General features: G+C 41.2%; 1 long non-coding RNA gene across 3 annotated transcripts; it reads right to left on the bottom strand.

Annotated features, from left to right (window-relative positions):
* Positions 1–8,078: 8,078 nt before the first annotated feature.
* Positions 8,079–12,386, bottom strand: LOC106096825 (Fc receptor-like protein 5). 3 transcript variants are annotated; one of them, XR_002061198.2, is made up of 7 exons: positions 12,310–12,386; positions 11,692–11,727; positions 11,244–11,504; positions 10,919–11,164; positions 10,611–10,832; positions 9,984–10,080; positions 8,079–8,394 (listed from the first exon to the last, which is right to left on the bottom strand). It is a non-coding gene; the product is annotated as an Fc receptor-like protein 5 (long non-coding RNA). The 3 variants fall into 3 exon arrangements; XR_003216629.1 differs by having other exon boundaries at positions 10,919–11,050; XR_003216626.1 differs by lacking the exon at positions 9,984–10,080.
* Positions 12,387–15,566: the final 3,180 nt, after the last annotated feature.

The raw sequence follows: 15,566 nt of genomic DNA, 5'->3' as shown, positions 1-15,566 counted from the left end.
TGTGATTGACTGGTGAACCACCTTTAATTACATTTGAGACAAATTATTGTGAAATTTCCCATCCTGGCCTCTGGTGTCCTGCTTTGTGATTTTCTTTGGTCTGGACACACTTTGATAAATTAACAATAACAATTTTCTCTTTGTTTGTGCGCTCAGCAGTAATAAACATGATTTTTTTACAGGATTTCCCTCCTGTAACTAAGGGTCAAAGGTCAAGTGAAAGCAGGCATGTGCTGAGTAGAACCACCTCTGCTGCCACCTACTGGCCTTTATTAAGCAGTGACTGATGCCTGTACAGTGCTTACAGTCACTGGCCACTTTATTGGGTACATTTGATAGTACTAAGCTGAAACCCTTTTCCTTTACAAACTGCCTTCTTTATTCTAGTATAGATTTAACAAGCTGGTGGAAACATTAATTGGAGACTTTAGTCCATACTAATATGAAAGCATCACACAACTTTAAACAGAGACTGATGGATGGATGAACAAGCTTCATATGAGTAATTAGTTTACGTTTTCCAAATGTCTTAAAAGTTTCTTAAGCCAACAAAAGAACGAAGGAAAATGTGTAGCTTTAATCTAGTTCTTCCTCTGGTCTTATCAACAATTCTACTTTTGATAGTTTCTTTAACCTCTTTAATTCTGTTGATATCAAACTAAGTGACTAAATCTCTCGTTCCATGACGATCCCAAAGGTGCTCTGTTGGATTGAGGAAACTGGTTTGGAATGATTTCAGCTTTGTGACACGGTGTGTTGTCATAAAAATATGGATATGCTCAGCAACAAGACTCAGGCAGAGTGCGCAAAAATGGGAAATGTGTCTCACCACTACACCACAGCCTGAACTGATGATGCAGATCAGGGTGGAGCCATGACCTCCTATCCAAATTTTGCAGAAAACTGGAAACTCATTAAAACCAGGCAATATTTTTTCCAATCTTCTAGTGTCCCATTTTAGTGAGCCTGTGTGAATTATAGCCTCCATTTCCTGACCGTGGTGATTCCTACTCTTCATCTTCTTGCCTGGAGGTTGATAGTCAGTCAACCTAAATAACCCTGTGAAAAGGATGAGATGCTGGAGATCGCCAAATTCACTCAGATTAGATGAAGACAGATGTCATAGATATCCTCATTATGGAGAGATCCTCAGTTTAAATCTGGGTTCTTTCATTTTTATTCAAAATAATCTTTTTTATCCAAAAGAAATGTTTCCATATCTAAAATCTTCCAGGCCTATTTCCTGCAAGACTAATTGATTAGAAGAACCACACCAGCTGGTCCACTGGACCTTTTCAGTGCTTACTCAGGCTGTATCCCAATTCAGGGTCTGTAGCCTTAAAGAACGCAGCCTTAACGGTCCACAAGGGCGCGTACTCAATTACCGCTAAGGCTGGAAGTGTCAGGCTTCTGAAATGGGACGGTCTAGCCCAGGGGTGGGCAACTCCAGGCCTCGAGGGCCGGTGTCCCTGCAGGTTTTAGATGTGTCCTTGAGCCAACACAGCTGATTTAAATGGCTAAATTAGCTCCTTAACATGTCCTGAAGTTCTCCAGAGGCCTGGTAACGAACTAATCATTTGATTCAGGTGTGTTGACCCAAGGTAAGATTTAAAACCTGCAGGACACCGGCCCTCGAGGCCTGGAGTTGCCTACCCCTGGTCTAGCCTCTGTCACGCTGCCCAGGTTGCCCAGCAACCATGATACTAACAGCTGGAAACGTTTCATACAGCTTTGTTTGACAGAAATGAAGGAGAAAATCTTTTGTACATGAGCTTTGATTTGATCTGAGGCTGAGACCACGTGACTGTGAAATTTATGATTGTTGGCCTTCATTTCTGTACTGAACAGTCATTTTAAGATTAGCTAGTAAATAACAATGAGCTAATGTTGTTCATGAGACTAAAGTCATCTCACTGTGGTAATGTATATATAATATGGCCAATATTAAAGGTATTATTTCAATCATTATTAGTTATTACAGCAGTGAATGAACTCTGTTTCAAATACTGAGATTCAGTAAAGATTCAAGCTGCATTTATTTATATTTCGTGTTACCTTAAATCTTCACTCAAAGACAGGTTCCTTTGACACTGTATATATAAATGTATTATATATAAGAGACAAATATTGTTCTTTTAATATGTTGGCATTATTAAATTTCTCTCAGTGCTTACTTTAAATATCCATGAAATCATCATATTCTCTGTAGGGTTAAGGTCGACTATTGAACGGCGTATATTTTAAAGTAAAGGCTTTAAAACCAAGTTAGTACAAACATCGCTAATGTCACAGAACTTTGCCGACATGTGGCCAACAGTAATGTTTTAATGTTCTTTGTTATTAAACATTTGCACATAAATAAGTGACATAATATTCAGTACTTACTTTTAAAAGTTTACTCTTCGGGCACCCCTCTTCTGCCGTTTTGTTTTTCGGCAAAATTATCCACACCGACTGCCGCGCTATGAAGTCTGGGATATGTTGGGCCATGAAGCCTACACCGCCACATCCTTAAAATTCAGGGAAATGAAGGACGCATTTGAGGGCCGCATTTCGAGCAGCCTTTGAATTGGGACAGCCTTCGTCGCGTCGCTGTGACGTAATCGGCCTTAAAATGCAGCCTTTAAGGCTGCAGACCCTGAATTGGGATACAGCCACAGTAGTTCTAAATAACAGCTTTAAACTGAATTTATCATGTGAACGTCTGCATCATTTAACCCCATCTGTGATTGTTTTACCTGGCCTTCTCTACAAATACTGCAGCCTGCTGCCTGGTATATAAACCATGCCAACATTCCCTTTCCATCAGGGGTGGGGAACTCCGTCGAGAGCCGGTGTCCTGCAGGTTTTAGATCTCACCCTGGGCCAACACACCTGAATCAAATGATTAGTTCATTACCAGGCCTCTGGAGAACTTCAGGACATGTTGAGGAGGTCATTTAGCCATTTAAATCAGCTGTGTTGGATCAAGGACACAGCTGCAGGAAACTGGCTCTTGAGGCCTGAAATTCCCTACCCCTGGTTTATATCAAAACCAGTGCTTATATCCTGCTGTAAAATGACCTTTAGCCTTATGTCTGTGAAGCCTTCTTAAAATGTAGTACCTCTATCTCTATTCATCTACATGCATCTGAGGTGTTTTTTTGTGTGTGTTAGTTTGTTTGTTTGTTTTTTTAAATCAGACTGCACCCAACACTTTAATGACCTAAATTCCAAGTACTGTGTGTGAAAAGACTCCTGACTCTGGTTGAGTCTTGCTTTAATTTGTAATTTTTCTGCAAATCTATGTAGAGTCTATTACGCAAGTGGCCAATGCCATTGCCAGCATTTATAGCTGTGTGGCAGTACCATTGTTGACATGCATTCAAATTCGGAGCATGTGAGGTTATGTTGTAGGTTATGTTGTAGATTGTGGCTTCAAATGTTCAGAAAATCCAATATTTTGCATGACAGTGAAATTTCAATGTTGCAACGGACAGTTCCAGAAACTGCACAACTTCCAGCGTTGAGGCAACACTACTCTGTTAAAATGTACGGGTACATGGAAGTATGCAGAGTACATTGTGTATCAAAGGAAGTGTCCTTATTGAGACAGTGATTTGCTTTTTATTTGGTTTATTTGGCTCGTTTTCAGCACCAGGTCAAATAGGATGCAAAGAGGATGCTGGTAGTGGTTTGCCAATTTCATGCTTCACTGCTATCACACTAACCTAACCTACAGCACAACCTGGACAACGGGTTTTTCCCTCACCACGGGCGGTTGTCAGATAGTTGCAGATCAGTCTCTTGGCTTGGATGATTGGAGCCTAACAGGAAAGTCAAAATAGCGTTACTGGGCTTTGGTGTAAATTAAAATAAAGAAGAAAAAACATCAAAAACATGAATTTAGTTGAACTTCTTGACATCATAGCAGACAAAATTACCCAGAGTAGCTCTTCCTTTATGGGAGCTGCAGCAACAATGCTGCACACATAGATAAATTCCCCAAAATGGGCTATTCAGTGCACATATTTCTTGTTCAGTCATTAAGTTTTTGGCACTCAGAAGCAGTTTACTTTGATTTCCCCTCACACCAAGTCACACCCTTACTCAACCTCCAGTTTCTCAATGGGAAGAGTGTAGATGTAGTAAACCGTCATGTTCCCTGAGTCGGTGATTTTCCAGCTTTGCTTAATCTGACTTGCTTAGGATAAGAAATTAGAAGCAGGTTCTGATTTTTTCTTTGTTTCTTCTTAATTCTGTGTGAGATCAGAAGATCTACAGAAGGTGGAAAATGCCCACTGTAACATCTGTGTTGCACTGCTGGATTTGGATGTCTGCCTGCCTCCTCGTGCCTGTGTCTACATGTGAGTTGCATATCGGTTCGCTATTCCTGAGTGCATCATTTTGGATCTGATTTTAGTGTCTGCATCAGCAGCATTTGCTTAACAAGTCCTACTAGGACATAGATATATAGATATAAATGTAGCATTTGGACTTGTAAAAAGGATCTCTGCTGTAGCCATCTGGCTCAAGGGGTCTATGTATGGGCTATGACATGTTCTGAAATAATAAGAAAGACACTTTTGGCAGCCTAAACACTAACGTTTCGTCCTAAGTGATCATATTTGAACTACAGGGTGGAGTGTTAAATTATCAGGTAATTACATTTAGCTTGGTTAGCACTCTGCATTTATAGATCGTATGGTTGCAATCCAGAGACACTCATATCTAATTAAATCACGTAAGAGATTGAATTAAAATACACGACACAAATTTCACTGGACAAAACTAAAGCACACTTTCTTGGATGGTCTGAACCAGACCGCAGGTCATACCATCGATAATCCATAAAAAATGCTCAAAAAGGTTCCAACAGGGCAAACCATGTATGAGATCCAGTTCAGAGACTCCGGTTAACAGGAAACCTCTAACTTCCTTTTTTCTGTACAAGTTTAAATCAAATAGGCCTTGCCTCTTACTCCATTATCCAAGTTTGTTTTTATTGAGATATATATATAGAAACTAATAAAAAAAATGTAGTCAGCTGCACGCCAGTTTATTTCAGCTGTAAAGCTAGACATTTTAACATGAGCTTAAATGGGCATTGACTCACTTGGTCAGGAGATGACCTGTGGGTTCTCGTGCTGATTTTCATGTCAGCCAGTCAAGCATCACTCGATTTTTGCAATCTGGTGTGTTGCACCATGCATGGGTGTATGATCGTGTTGAGGTTTACTGCCAGTGTAATTATCTTCCATTACAGACATACAGATATACAGAGGGAGACTCCAGAGACTTCCCTTTTTGGAAAGTTATATAACATATTGAAAGCTTGAAACCTTAGAAGAGCTTCTGAAAGAGTGGCCTCTGATTTATATGCATTTTGGTCAGAGATAACTTCCATGGTCTTATGGTCTTAACTTGTTTTATCCCCTTAAGGATAAGGTGGTCATTAACAGCAACATGGCATTCATTATGAAGTACATGTGGTGGGACGTCCCCACACCGGCCTCTGTGGAAGTTGGAGTGGGAGTTGCACTTTGACCTGTTTTAACTTATGTGGTCTGTGTTTGCTCTCTTTCAGTCTCATTAAGCGCAACAGTTCAATCTGGAATCAATGTCCATCTGTCATGTTTTGCTTCTGTCTATGACAACAACAACATCACTGCTGTACAGTGGAGCAGGAGTGACCTGGAGCCAGAATATGTCCTTTTGTATCAGGATGAGCAGTTTGTTACAGACAACCAGCATCCATCCTTTGTGAACCGGGTGGATCTGCAGGACAGACAGATGGAGGATGGAGACGTGTCTTTGGTTCTGAAGGATGTGACGACTGCTGATAATGGAACATATGAGTGTCGTGTCCTGTTGGCGGGAACAAACCGTGAAAAGAGAGCTGTTTTCAAGGGTAACCCCATTTGCAGTGTAAACCTGAGTGTTGATCCTCCAGGTGAGTGAGTAGAGTTGAGTGTGTGTGTGATCAGAGGTGAAGCTGCTTCCTGGTTGTTGATGTTTGTTTCTAAAGATGTTGTTGATGAGACTTTGTAGAAAGCAGCTGGTCTGAGTGATGTGATCAGAGTGCAGTAGATAATGTCTGACAGCAGTTTGAAGAGGAAATGGATTCTGTTCTGTTCTTCACTCATCACCTACCTGACAGCTGACACCTCACACCTGTTTCTCACCTGCAGGTCCCCCGGACATTCACAAAAAGGATGGAGGGTTCAGAATTAGAGTTGTTATACATCCAGCTAGTTTGACAGTTTTTATTTTGCTTGTTGTTGGTGCAATTGTTGGCTGTGTGAGCTGCAGAAAATATAGACAACGGCAGAGTCAAAGTTCTTAGTCTCAGACCTTTAAACAGCTAAAGTGTGAGTCAAACACATCTTGAATTTGGTGATCAGTGTCTTAACACAAGAACATTTTCTTTATTTGGGCATGTCAAGACCTTGTAACAGAACTTCATCATGATGAAAAATAAGAATAATAAAGATTTCTTCATCTCAAAATATGATATAATTTTTTTTTAAATTTTTAACATCAAGTATAAAACATTTTGAATATGACTGACGTTATTTTTGGTGTGTCAGCCTTTCAGTCTAACTACCATTTCAACCCTCCTACACTATATACACCAGCTCTTGAACTCCTGTACATTGTAAAATCTGCAGTGTTAAATTGACACTAGATATGTGTCCACTCTTTTGAGTGTTAAATTAACACTTTTGACAGTGTTATATTTCTAACAGTAGTCAGTGCTAAAGATTAACAATGACTAACACTGAGCAGTGCTGATTTTCTATCACTGGAAAATAACTAATATGCTAGTAATATTTCAGTGTTAGAAAAACAACACTGCTCAATGTTAGTCATTGTTAATCTTTAACACTGACTACTGGTAGAAATATAACACTGTCAAAAGTGTTAATTTCACACTCAGAGTGGACACATATAGACACATTCTAGTGTCAATTTAACACTGGAGATTTTGCAGTGTAGGTATCACCACTGTGTTTCTGCTTTTTATGCTCCACACTGGAGGTGCCATATAACATCTGATGTTAGAAACAGGTTGGATCTGAGTATTTACAGAAGACTTTTTGAAGCTCTCCTATTGGTTGCTGTAGAGTTTCTTTGATATCAGATACAAAACAGCTCCTGCACCTTTACATTGTTAGGTCAGACACCTTTCACTGGTGCAGACACAGAGTTGGACAGCTAGTTGGTGCACTTTAGTGTCAGTAGATGGCAGCACTAGACATTGGTTTATTGTTGAGATGGTGGTCTGAGCGGCCAGAGCTGTTGCCACATCCAAGAATCACTTTTGCTGCTAAATCAGCTCATTAAAGGCTTCTTTAAAACGATCACTTCACATCTGTTACCTAAATGCTAAATGGTGATATTACAAATACTGCTTTTTGTATTGCAACAAAGAAAACCCTGCACGTGCGTTCTGCACACTGTTGTCAACTCTGCCCCCCACTCACACTGCTATGACAGAAACACTTTAACAGGTGTTTACTTCATTATTTCACAAATGCATGACTAGTGCAAGAGAGCAGTTGTTATTTTAATGTGAGCTGACAATAAGAAGGAACTTGAAGAAACTACACTAACTTGTAATAACATCTGTGTAAGACAGCTGCAGGAGCACTGAGCTGTTAATGTGCTGCTGTGAAGGTAAGACATTAAAAAATGAGTTGGAATCTGCTCATTATGTATCTATTAGACTTGTAACTAGCTGATAATTTGAAAAAGACACTCAGCTCTATTTGTTTGAAACATCAGACGTAACCGATTTCTTTTTTGGGACCTTGGAGAGTGTAACAGACTTTGAACCACAGACAGCAAACTGCACGCCAGCTAAGATGCGGTGTACAGCTTCTTAAGTTAACCGTCATCTCCCAGTGCAGCCATCCATAGCCTAACAGACTTCATTTCCTATCACAAACACGTACGCACTTTGTTCAGACTTTTTTTTCTCTGAAGTTTCCAGCCACTGAATAATGCTCCTGCTCTTTATAGTGTGCAGCTGTGGTGTGTATCAGTTAGCAACAGCATCAGACATCTTTCTGAAACCCACAGAACCACACGAGAACAAAAGTGAGACCAAAGTTTATTGATTCTGCAGAAAAACTAGATCACTGCTGTGGAGCAGACAGCATGGTCTCCCACTTAGAAATTAAATAGATCGATAGAAAGATCAATAGGGGATCATATACAGTGCATTCCATTACTGCATTAATGCATTACATACTCATAATAAGGCAAGCTTGCTGGCTGTGTAAGGTAATGAGAAAAACATGTAAATATATGAGTATTACACATCTATGGCCTGAGGTCTTATGGGTCGGTTGGACCAAGTCATCGGCTGGACTGGTGGGCCTCTTCAGTACAGAGCTCTGGCTTCACAATCTGAACACACAAGCACACACAGTTCAAAACCTCATGAGAAACAATAAGCACCTGTGCACAAACCTGGCCCGTCTGTTTTGTTCATATACAGAAAGTGAGGAAATGCCAGAGAACACGTCAAACCAGTTGCAGCTAAGACGTATCTTAACGAAAGGTTTCAATGTCTGAAGTCTCTCAGGCACAACCTTTGCATTTTAAGTATTAATCACCGTAACACATTGAATTATGAATACTATAAACAGTATATGTGAAACTTTAGATCAAACAGCATCTGCAGGTGCACCCCCTGCTCTTTGATACATTTCAACCACAAGATATAGAAGGTCTCACGCAGTTTACAGGAACAACATATAACAGATAGAGACTGTTGCTGTGGGTTTTTACTCTGACAAAAGGTCAGTATTCTGTATCTAGGTCTCCTTTGTTTGCTACGTGTCTTTCTATATGTTTTTATAAAAAGACAAGAGTGTCATCCATCCTAGAAAACAATTGAAACATGAACATTGTAACGTGTCATGCATTTGTTTGTCTGAGGTTGTATTTGAATCATTTTTAAACCTACTAAGGGGCGGACCTGCTAATGATGTCAGTATTAATTTAAACCGATGAGCTCACCGTGTTTGAATCACGTGACTTACATTTTTCTTTTTTGACATTTTTTAACTGGAAGATAAAAAATAAACTCATCAAAATAAACTGTCTGAGAAGTATGAACAAATCTCCCCACACAGGAAAAAAAATAAAAAATAGGCGGAGGCTGCTGCTGTGGTTTTACAGTGAGAAAACGTCATTTTCACACCTTGCACATCCTATCTCACTTTTACCTTTAGATCATCTTGGATTTTTCTAGTCTATTGTTTTTTTCTTTTCTGCACATGTGCAGAGCAAAATAAGTGTGATGTTGATAATAAGTGTGATGCGATGCAGAGCCCTGCTGTTAGAATAGAACTGGGAAAATCCAAAAGAAGAGCGTGAAAATCAAAGGAGTGCGTAAGAGGATGTGAATGTTGGCCTCATGACAATCTTCTGCATTTCCTTCCAGCTTTACTCTGAGTCTACATCACTTCCTGTACTGAACATTGTTCTTTGACTTAAACTTCACAGCTTTTATGAGCAAGTCTCAAAGTCTGACTTGACCAGAGAGCCGCAGACAGCTCACTTGGTGAATGGTAATTAGACTGTTTCTTATACACTTGAGTACTCAGAGCACTTTATACAAAATACATCATTCATCCATTCATACAAGCACGTGTTTTCTGTTGATTCAAATTTGATTTTATTCCTTAGCTGTATTATATAAAAGGAAGTGTGATTTAAATAGAAAAATTACAGAAATCAATAGTTTAATTAATTAGTGTAAATCGACATGGGAGGTCTTTATGAGAAGGAAAATCTGAAATGCTTATGACAACACAGTTGTCCAAAATTTCTGCTCTCCTTCAAATTTTTCAAAGTCATCCAGTGAGTCAGATTAGAGTCTTTGCTTATTCTGGCCTCTGAGGCTTATGTTTGACACCACTGGTTTAAACTGAAATGCCAGGAATAGCTGGAATTGTTCTGAGCCATGAGACACAAAGGAGCAGCTGTACCTGGTCTTTGTTTATTTGGGTTTCTCTTTAATCTTGATTTCTACATAACAGATGTCTTCTGTCCTCAATGCTGAGTAGACGGCAGCTAAAGCACTCTCTGCACAATGAAACACACAGAGAGGACATCAGTGCACACGGTCATAGAGATACTACTGCCGTTACATTAATCATTCAGATTATTTATGGCGGGGAAAGTAATTATTATTTTCCTGCTGAATTTGTAAGTATTATTTGTACACAGATTAGCCGATGTGCCGGAAAGCTGAATAAATCAACAAATCCACTAACTAATCAATCAGTTTGTTCTATGTATAAAGCACATAAAGAGGTTATAAAGTCTATATATTTGCTGTAAATATTCATTCAATTTATGTTATTTTATTCTATTTAATTTGTATGATTTATATCTTGCTCCTTTATTTTATATATTACATTTATATCTTACACTCTTGCCATTAAAGTGCACTGATTGAATTTTATATATTCCTTTAACTTTTCTTAAGTTTTTTTTACACTGAGGTGAGTGAGAAACAGTATTTCAGTTATCCCGTGTGTCCAAGTAGAGAACTGACAATAAAACATTTTTGAATCGTGAATTTTTGAAAAGCCTGAAAGTCGGAGTCTCACCTTGAAGCTTCCTGTCAACATACCGTTCCACCAAAACAATCAGTAACACCACTAGAGCTATGACACAGAGTGTTCCAGCAGTCAGCAACACCGGGAGAAGAGGAGAGGAAGCGGCAGTTAAGGTCAATGTAGAGGTGGTTTTAGCTGGAGGTGTGGATGTAGATGGAGGTGTGGATGTAGGTGGAGGTGTGGATGTAGGTGGAGGTGTGGTGGTGCGTTTCTCTAAAATAAAGCAAACACAGTCATTAAGTTCTCGTCACATTGTGAATGTTGAAACCTGCAGAAACACAGACAGGTGAGTGTGTCACCTGTGACAGTGATCCAGCTGGATGGAGACTCTCCATGACCGCTGATGTCACACTTGTAGAGGCCTTCATCAGACCTGGAAACATGCTGGATTGTCATGTGACCTGCAGAGTCTTTCCCGGTGAAGATGCCATCTTTGAAGAAAATGGCTGTGAGGTTGGAGGGAGTGGTCTTTGTTTTACAGAGCAGAGTGACATCATCTCCCTCCATCACAGGGAGGACAGGACTCTGCAGGATCACTGATCCACCTCAACACAGAGACAAACTACAGCATTTCATCCATTTACACACAGCTTCATCAACACTAACTCCACACACTCAGCTTACCAGTGACTGTCAGGTTAACCATGTTACTGATGGGACCCTCTCTGGACTCACACCAGTAAACTCCACTGTCCAACAGGACGATACTGCTTGTGGTACAAGAAGAGCCAGTTAATTGCCCCCATTCCTCACACTCAGCTCTGGTGTCTGTGCTTGTGTTTCTCCTCAGAGTCCATCCAGCAGAGCTGTCGTCCTCCTCACAGCTCAGAGACACAGAGTCTCCGTCAAAGAACTGAGAGCGGCTGGGACTCACAGTGAGACGAGCTGTGAAGGTTAAAAATAAGCTTTCCATTACTGTCAAAACTAATATAAATTAGTGTTTAAATGAAATCATCCTATAGAAAGAAAATAAGATTTTACGTGCTATAGCAGCCTACAAACATCTACACACCAGATATTTCTGATTCTGATCACCATTTTAGCACTTTATATTTAAAAGATGTTTACTGACCTTGGCTTGTTGTCCAGTAAAACACCGATGTCAGAACTAAGGAGAAATTACAATTAGGTTAGTGTAGAATAAAGACTAAAGAATAAATGACTGTAGATAATTATTATGTTATAGATAACTGTGAAACTCTGGGAAAATACTGGTCTTGCTAGGAGAGATGTCACGGATGGAGTAGGATGATTAAAGCAGGATGATTATGTTGGTTTAAATGAATCAACACTTCTGAGTCAGACTAAATGTCAGAATCCTCGAAGCAGAGGTCAAAGAGGGGGTGTGAGAACAATTTAAGGAACGTTGTGCAAAAACTCTGCTTCATCTTTCATGTAAATTCATGGGTAGATTTAGAAGTCAATAATAATGAATATATAGAAAGAAATCTTTGCAGTATAGTTTCCTCTGTAAATGTCACACAAAACTGTCTATCAGTCTTTTTGCTTTTTTTTTGCTTTTTTTTTTTACCTACTCACTGTACTGGTGGCATAAAGAACACTACCATAACTTTGTGCTTTTATTCTTCTTTTTCATGCCTTTTCCTTCATAACTTTTGATTAACAGAGCAGACAGTAAAATTTCAACATTTAAAACAAAGAAAAACCAAAAAATTCATGCTTTACTCACAGAGCAGACATAGTACAGACGCTTCCTTCATCGTCCTCTTGACTGACGTGACCTTTTGTTCCTTTTTGTTATAGAGACAAGGTAAACCCCACCCTCTTCACCAACTTGTCTTTTTTCTGTATGTGTAAGATGTGTGACAAATATAAATTAAAACAAAAAATAATTCAATTCAAATTGTAGTTTAAAAGTTATTTGACAGAAAATAGTACAAAGCTGCACTTTCAATAATTAAATTTTTTAGTGTTTGAAAATGTGTTGTGTTGTTTGGCAGCTTCTCTTTAAGCAACACTTTAACAGTTGTATAATTTTCCCAGTCTTCCCTGATATACAGTTTTAGCCATTCAGCACAGTGGGGCCTCGTTCTTGGAGACTGTTGCCCACAAAGACACTTGTGCAGGCTGTCACTGCACCAGCAGCAGAATCATTGATACAAAACAGGATGGGTCCATGCTTTATGTTGTTTACATCAAATTCTGACCCTACCATCTAAATCTCTCAGTAGATATTGAGACTAACCAGACCAGGCAGTGTTTTTAGAATATTTTATTTACATTTGGTTACTGAATGTGTGAATTGCAGCCTCGGTTTCCTGTTGTTAGCTGACAGGAGTTTCAGCTGGTGTGGTTTTATGCTGCTACAGTATCTCCTTCACATGCGGTGCATTCAGAGAACAGTAAGTATCCTTTTGTTGTAACGAGTGGTTGTTTGAGTCACTTTTGCCTTCCTTTCATCTCAAAATATAAAAAAGGGGTGTTGCACATTCATTATGCAAGTTAGTGGCCTTTCGCTGGTGCTGACTCAGTGTTAGAGGGCTTGTATGTGCACTTTAGGGTCAGTAGATGGCAGCACCAGACTATGGTTCCTTGGGACCAGTCACTCAGGAGGACGTGGCTGATTTTTCGTTTTCTTTTTTTTCCCCATTGACTCATAGCATGCAAGAAAACTTGCACACACAGACACACACGCCTGGTGCTCCATCTAAAACTCAACCATCCTGCTATATCAGCTTTTTGTTAAAGATTAGACTTGCCCCAAATTACAACTTAAATCATTTATCTGCTTTTAGATCAGTAATAGTTACCACATGCCATACGGTAATATTACAGGTACCGGTGGTAAATTTTGGTATTGCAACAACAACAACAAAAAAAATCCCCCGCAGCACCGACTGTTGACAGAAAATCTTCTTATGTGAGAAATCTAAATTATCCCTGTGTTTTAAGATTTTACAAGGTTTTATATTTGAAAAACGTTCTCATACCCAAAAGAGTTTACAACACAACCTGTGTTACTTGAGAACTCTGCCCCGCCGTCTCAGCAATCAGTCTCTGCTGAGAGCCTGAGCGAGTTGACCCAGCCGTCTCCGTCCTCTGCTGGAAGCTTCAGCGAACTCATTTAGCCAGCTGAGGACTGCACCCTGCTGTCACGGCCTGGGCAGAGCCAATGCCCTTGTAACAACCCTTATGGTAGCACCACAAGGGGGGATTGCCCTACTATTGTAGTAGTTGTGGGAGTCTCCTAGTGGGTGTCTGATTCTAGCGGCAGCCATTCCATGCTGCTCGTGTTCTGTTCTCAGGAGAAACCTTGCTACTGTAACGGGCTGGCACTGGCAACTACCAATCTCCGCACATGTATGTACGGACCGAGTAGAGCCGTGGAGACCTGGCTTGTATGGTCTTATGTTGCTGACAACGAATAAAGATCTGTTGTTTGATTTAACTGACTGGCTTCGAGTTATCCGGCTAACCTTCACACCACATGCTGGACCTGCTAGCCGCTCCTCCCTCGCCAGACTGCTGTTACACCCTGCCCAGCTCCAACCAGCATTACCACTGCCAGAGGTTTCTGTGCCTGCTGTTTGTGTTTCGTTGCTGGAGAACCACGCCAGCTGTCTGTTCCTGCTGGGGGTTCTGGAGAACCGCGCCAACCATTGTCTGTCTCCGCTGGAGGGTCCGAGTGGCCTGTCCAGCCGTCTTCTGCCTCTGCTGGAGGGTCTGAGGGATTGCTTCAGCTACCTGTCTTCGCTCGAGTTTCCGAGGAGTCGCTCCAGCACCTCGTGTCCGCTGATGGCTCTGGTGAGTCCGTTCAGCTTCCACCTGCAGCTTCTATGCCGTCACCAGCAGCACCACCACCATCTGGTCCTGTTTCGTCCTGTCCTGCGTCATCTGGTCCTGCCTCGCCTGGTCCAGCGGCTGCCACACCGCCGTCCGTCCCACGTCCTGCTCAACCGGCACCTCCATGTGCACGCCCAGCACAGCATCGCCAGCAATTTCCAGGCCAGCGGCTGAGGAAGTTTGCCGTCATGGACTACTTTCTGAACAGTGTTGCCGCCCTCCACATGGTCAACCTTCTGAACTGCTTCGTCGCTGTCGCTGGCTTCACGGTTGGCCTCCTGAACTGTTTCCACACTGCCACTGCTTTCCGCGTGGTCGCCCCTCGGATCTGCCTCACTTATGCCACCAATGCTTTCCACGCAGTCGGCCTCTGGATTTGTTTTGCACATGCCACCACTGCCTTCCACTTGGTCGGCCGCCTGAACTGTTTCCACACCGCCACTGCCTTCTGTGTGGTAGACCTTCGGACTTGCTTCGCCTGTGCCGTCGCTGCCTTCCACATGGCCGGCCTCCAGACCTGCTCTGTTATGAGCTATTGAACCGAACTGTGTTTGAACTGTATCACGAGCTTCAGTGTGTGTTGTGGACCTTTTGTTTTGTTCTTGTGCCTCCTTCCTGTGTGCTGTTTACCTGTTTCCCTTTGTGTATATTGGTGTGTGTTCTCTAGGGATGGGTATCGTTTAGGTTTTATCCGATACCGGTGCCAAACTGGTACTTTTGAAAAGGTGCCGGTGCTTAAACGGTGTTCGAACTGGTGCTTAAACAATGGAGAACACAAACTTTGTCCAAAAACCTCTCATGTTTAGCTGTTTTTTTTGTAAAAAGATAACAATGTTAGCCTTTTCTGCAGCTATAGGACATATATGGTATCACTCTATCAAACAAGAAGACAGCCGCATGTAACTACGACGGTGTTTGCTAGTTCACCTTACATGCATTAATGTAATAACGTGGTTAGCCTACTCAACGTAAATTACACACGAACAACATTAAGCTACTCACGCAGAGAAGAACGGCTGCTGCTGCCATCATCATCCGTCATCATTTCTGCTACACTGGCAGGGCTAGGGGCCAGGACTCTACTCTTCGGGTTCTTGGGGGATGTTGCTAACTCCAGGTCCGATAACAGGCACCACACCCGCA

This window comes from Oreochromis niloticus, linkage group LG3, assembly GCF_001858045.2.
Source record: "Oreochromis niloticus isolate F11D_XX linkage group LG3, O_niloticus_UMD_NMBU, whole genome shotgun sequence".
In the NCBI taxonomy this organism is placed as follows: domain Eukaryota; kingdom Metazoa; phylum Chordata; class Actinopteri; order Cichliformes; family Cichlidae; genus Oreochromis; species Oreochromis niloticus.
Note: the sequence above shows the minus strand (reverse complement) of the source record. Positions and strands in the feature narration are given on the sequence as shown.